At 39.4% G+C, this 6,000-nt stretch overlaps 1 protein-coding gene across 1 annotated transcript in view; it reads left to right on the top strand.

Annotated features, from left to right (window-relative positions):
* The first annotated feature begins 260 nt into the window (after window positions 1-260).
* The window catches only part of LOC130907575 (epoxide hydrolase 1-like), a 30,364-nt gene continuing 24,624 nt past the window's right edge, over window positions 261-6,000 (top strand). The window contains exon 1 of the mRNA XM_057822830.1: window positions 261-349. The gene's annotated coding sequence lies outside the window, so the exon portion shown is untranslated. The remainder of the gene's footprint in view (window positions 350-6,000) is intronic.

The following is a 6,000-nucleotide window of genomic DNA, read 5'->3' as shown; positions in this document are numbered from 1 at the left end:
TGTGATTTTTATGGTCTTCATGTGATGTAAAGCACTTTGAATTGCCTTGTGTTGAATTGTGCTATATAAATAAATTTGCCTTGCCTTGCCTAGAAACAAAAAAATGACATTTTCCCATTTGAGTTTGAAGTCCACATGTGGATTCCTGATGATGAACTTGCAAAATTCTTTCTAATCATCGCACATTTTGAATTGGATAACATTTAAATGACGTAGAACTACGTATCCCATAATGCACTTCTGGACAGCCCATGCAAAAACGATCACTTTGGGTCCGGGAGGGAACTGAAGTGTCCGTGGCCACTGAAGGATTGTAACATACGCACGCACTGCAGCAACACAAGAACAGGTAAAACTTTAGTTATTTCACGTTCCAAACTTAATTGCGACGTGAATGGTGAATAGAAAATAAAAAGTAATCTGCCCAAAAAGTAGCGGACGGATGAATTTATTACACTGAAACAGCCTGCTTTGTTTGTTAATAAGCGATTACCATTAGTGTGGTTAATAAATTGTGACTAGTTTGTCAAGTCAGTGGTAAATAACCGATTTTTTAAAATAGAAGGTTTGTCAAATACTTACAGCTCTCTTTTTTTGAAGCTGACACTTCTCAGTTAAACAAAATTCCTTTATTTGCTGCAAAAAGCAAGCACTTGTGGTGCGTTCGAGAACACTACAAAACGGTCGGGATTTGTTGTGCGACTGCACGTTTTATAAATAAAGTACAGCGTCATACAATACACGATGTTTTAATTACTGTTAATGGCTAAGCTGATAATGTTTACAATGCCCTTTTGGCCGTGCACAGTTCCTGAGCGAGGGGCCTGCTCGTCTGTTCTTTACATAATCCTCTCCGCTGGCCCCAACGCACCACGCATATTTTTGTTTTGACTTTGCTCCCACATTTTTCTGTTAACTCTTGGCTCGTGAGCTGCGTGTTAAGCCCCAGATTCAAAGTGTCTCATTGTGAGGACAGCATTCAAATGCCCTGCTGTTGACATACTATTGTATCGTGCGCACAAGCTCCCATTATTTAAGTCCACTCATTGTCCACAATTTAATGCACAATTTTGCTCATAAAAGTCCATATAACATATTTGACTGATCGGATCTACTTTGTAAATAAATTGGTTAATAAGTACATCGTTTGCTGGTTTTCAAATGCTGATACAGGTAGTCCCCGGGTTACGAACAAGTTACATTCCTATGCTGGCAATGTAAACCGATTTTTCGTTTAAATCGGAATCAATCCATTCAATACCACTGACCCTAAAAATAACTGTCCAAAAAGTCCAAAAGTACACTGGTACCTCTACATACGAAGGTAATTTGTTCCAGGACCTTGTTTGTAAGTCGACATGATCGTATGTCGGGCAGTATTTTCCCATAAGAATACATTAGAAATCCATTAATTTAATTTGTTCCACAGCCCTAGAACCTACACTAAATCCTTAATAAATATTGCTGGGCGGCCATGGTGCAGTTGGTAGCTGGATTTGTCAGCGGTTAGATTCCCGGCTATGCCCTTGGGCAAGGCACTGAACCCAAATTTGCCTCCAATGGGTTGGAAGCGCCTTGCATGGCAGCAGCACCATTGGTGCGCGAACAGGTAAATGTGTGCTAATGTAAAGTGCTTTGGGCATGGTAACCATTAGATAAATGCGCTATGCAAGTACTATTTGCTGGTGCTATCACAAATAGCAATGACCCTGGATTAAGCCAGTGTTTTTCAACCGGTGTGCCGCGTTACACTAGTGTGCCAAGAGATCGTCAGGTGTGCCGCGAGAAATTATCAAATACCGCATTTTTTTTTTTTTTTTTTTTTTTTTTTTTTTACGACGTCTTCGGGCGGAGTTGCAGTAGAAAGGAAAGAGTAGGTAGAACGTTCTCGGTCGTGTGCAGATGAGCGAGGCATTGCTCGTGTCGTGTTCAAGAACCGCCTCGATTTCTAGACATCAGACACCTTGCTTGAACGTGACACGAGCAGCTCTCCAACAGCGCCATGGTGCCAAGCAAGCTTAAACGTTATCTCCAAACGAAACACCCATCGCTTCAAAACAATTCCGTAGACTATTTTGTTTGCCTTTGTGAAAGCAGAGAAACAGACAACTTTATTGAGGAGAAACTACAACGGTAAATGAGAAAGCCCTCAAACCCAGTTACCTTGTTGCTGAACTTGTTGCTAAATCCAAAAAGTCCCAGTGGCAGAGAAATTAACACTACCAGCCTGCAAAGCCATTGTTAACAAGATGCTCGGCCCTGATGCTGGTAAAGTTAAGTCCCCCTGTTTGATAATTCTGAGCTTTTCAAGCCTAACTGCATTAAAAAATAAAAACAGAGAGAGACTGAGAGCTGTTGCAGAACATTCCTGCCAGGATATGGGCTTTGTGTTCATCTAAACAGGCAAGTTTCCCCCTGTGTAAGTATAAATACTAAGAATTTTTAAAAAAAATTAAATATACTGGACAGAAAGTAATTTTGGAACATTTTTGATTTGTGGTGTGCCGCAATTTTTTCCAATGTAAAAACGTGCCGTGACTCAGAAAAGGTTGAAAAACACTGGATTAAGCAGTAGATGATCGATGGATGGACATAGTAAAAGATAATCGATGGATGGATGGATGGACATAGCAAATCAAATAAATTATTAATAAGAACCGGAATAATAAAATAATAATAATAAATCCTGTAATAATGTAATGAATCGGGTTCTAATTTGGCGGATGTGTTTTGTAGGAGTGGGAACCTCTTGTTACATCACAATACGATACGATTTGCGATACAAAGCTTACGATAACGATGATCTGACGATATGGCGATACAACGATTATTGATACATTGGTCAGGAAATCATTCTAGGATATTCTACCGACAACTAATAAACAGAAAAACAAGCTTCTGCTGTGAATTGGAATGAGTTTATCACTAGTAGACCTCCAATCCATTTGTACTGGGAGGGTGGCAGCGAATGAATATTCGTTCATTCGCTGCCATCCCTCCCACTTCAAACGGACTGAACGTCTATGGCCGTCGGTGGCAGCCAATGCCAGGCAATGAGGTAATTTTGGGCCATTTAAGGTCATTTACCTGTTGATTTTCAGTTACTTCCTGTTGATTTGGGGGTATTTTATGGGTCACTTCCTGTTTATTTTGAGTTACATAACAGGAAGTGACCTGGGAATCACCCAAATGATTAGGCAGTGACTCAAACTCAACAGGAAATGACCTGTAAATGAACAGCAAATGACCTGTAAATTCCCTGAAAAATCGGACAGAATGACTGCGAATGCTCTGGTGTCGAATTAGTGCTGCAACGATTAATCGATTAACTCGAGTATTCGATTAGAAAAAAGATTCAAATTAAATTTTGCTGCTTCGAGTATTTGTTTAATTAAAGTGGCGTTGTTATAATTTGTTTAGAAGTTGTTTGCATTTATTTTAATTGATTCGGGTGGATACACGGCCCTCTAATCTACCTTATTTCACATAGCTGAATCCATCTGCTCCCTGTTAAGACCAAACATAAGCTAAGTTTTTGTTTGAGCTAATGATTTTTTTGAATGCATTCGTAATTTAGTTTAAAGATATATTTAGCCATTTTTTGTGGGAATATGTGTCTGAGCCATTTGTTAAGAGCACTGCAATAAAGCGTTAGCATTTTATAGCATTTATTGACTCATCACAGACACTCGAAGACGAAGGACGCATTTAATGGACTATTGGGAAAATGAACAATCAGAGGGGATGGTAAAAAAAAACAAACTTGGAATCACGACGAAATCTGAGTGCCAAAAATTGTTATTCGATATTTTCTGCGTCCTACATGGTATACTGGGGGCGGGTTTCAATAAGCTTCGGCTTCTCCCGTCTGCCCTTTTCTTTTCGGGTTGAATTGATTGTAAACACATATAAATGCTATATGTTCGGATTTTTCATGCCTGAAGGGAAATAAATATATAAATAAAAATAGCATTTAAGCTAGCGGACTTTTGCTATGTAAGTTAGCCAATTGTTCTCTTGTTGTACATAGATCCTCTTTTTTTATATATATACCTTGTGAGGCTCAGCTCAGGTATTTTAATTTTTTTATGTCCTTCATCCGATTACTCGATTATTCGAAATTAGAGCTGTCCCGACTAGTCGACATAGTCGACGTCATCGATGACGTAAATCCGTCGACGAGCACAACATCCCGTCGACGGTTAATGAAGGGTTAAAAAAATATATGCGTGGAAAGTTCAGAATGTCGGATGCTCTGTATGCAAGCGGGGAAAGCGGCACAAAGCCATAAAAAGCGCACCAGATTTTCCAAAACATTGACTTATTTCAAAGAAACAAAGGAGGGTACACTCTTCTGTCCTGTCTCTTTAATGCCAAGCTTGGTTGCACGTCGGCCGTGAATAAACACCTCAAGCGCCGACACCCAGTTTGTAAAAATTTTTTTAGTTTTTTCATTTTTTGTACACCAGAGGGTGTTCCAATATGTTTTTTGTGAATTGATAAGCGTCAACAAAAATTTCATTGCTAAATTAGTAAACAAAAAAAACAAAAACATTTTTTTTTTAAATTATTAGATTAGTCGACTAATCGTAAAAATAGTCGGCTGACTAATCGGGAGAAAATTAGTCGTTTGGGACAGCCCTATTCGAAATAAATAGTTCATCGATTAATCGGCTACTAAAATAATCGATAGCTGCAGCCCTATTTCGAATGAACGAATGTTCCCAGTCTAAATGGATTGCGCGTCGAGCACCGTCAATGGCAGCCTTAGAGTTACCTGAGACACTATTATGGTGGAAGATTTTGGTAGCAACTTGCTGGTCCCTTTTTTTTTTTTTTAAACACTGACACCTTTTTTTAAAAGCTATCTTGATTCTTGGCAGGAGCATATCGATAACCTTTTGGGATATATCACCATTTCGATATTTTGTCACACCCCTACTGTTTTGCGTGCTGTATGAATGCACCGCGTGACTGACGTGACAGAAAAATGCGGTTGAGATTTTGCTTTCTCTTTTAATGTTTTGTAGTTGCCGTCAACTGCGGCGGAGGGTAGGCGTGTTGTGTTGCACAAATTCTGAAAGAACTGATAAAAACCTGACGAAGCTGGCGATTTCTTTGGCAATGTTACCACAATGATAATTGTCACCTTAACTTATAAAGACTGGCGAATGGAGGTTGGAGGAGGACTGTTGAGTTCGTAGACATTCTACCGCCGTATTGTTGCACCAGTTCACGGATGCGCACCCCACGCTCATATTTTTCTATCGTTTCCATCTTCAGTTCAATGGTAAGCGTCACCTTTTTCCTTTTTTCACCACCTGCACTAACCTTCTTGAAATCCTATGTTGATTTCTCTCACAAGAAAATCCACCGTGCGTCCGTCTGCGGCGCTGTTATGTTGTCGTATTGCAAGCATGTTGTCGGATGTAGAACCAAATGGCGAGTCAAATTTTACGTTGGATGTCGAAAAGATCGTGCTTCGAAGCGATCATATGTTGAGGGACCACTGTAATGTATTTTGTTTAATGATGGAGGATACACTGCCCTCTGGTGGCAGCGTTGTGTCTGGCTGGACTGTCACCTTGCAGACTCTGACATGGATAAAGCACAGCGGAGCTCTGGTTTGGCCCACATAAGGCTGTAAGTTGTTTCAGCTAATATATAGTTGTGTAAGCATTTGTAATTAAGTTAAGAGCTACAGTTTGTGGAGTTATGTGTGAGCGATTTGCGATGAGAATTGTAAATACCTTAGCGTTCGTAGCATTTAAACTAGCAGACGTTTGTTTGGAAAATTTGGTTAAGTTCATTTAATAAAATATACATATTGATCAGACTAGATGGACGTTTGAACACCCAATTGTTTTATGTCAAGTGTTTTATTGTTAAAATGCGTGTTGTTTTGAACATAAGTGTACATATGTGTGTTACAGCTTTACAAATTTTCAAAAGTTAAGGAAGTAAAAAGCTTCAAAAAGCACAATTGCCTTGTTTGCTGTT

This window comes from Corythoichthys intestinalis, chromosome 19 (genome assembly GCF_030265065.1).
Source record: "Corythoichthys intestinalis isolate RoL2023-P3 chromosome 19, ASM3026506v1, whole genome shotgun sequence".
NCBI classification, from domain to species: domain Eukaryota; kingdom Metazoa; phylum Chordata; class Actinopteri; order Syngnathiformes; family Syngnathidae; genus Corythoichthys; species Corythoichthys intestinalis.
Note: the sequence above shows the minus strand (reverse complement) of the source record. Positions and strands in the feature narration are given on the sequence as shown.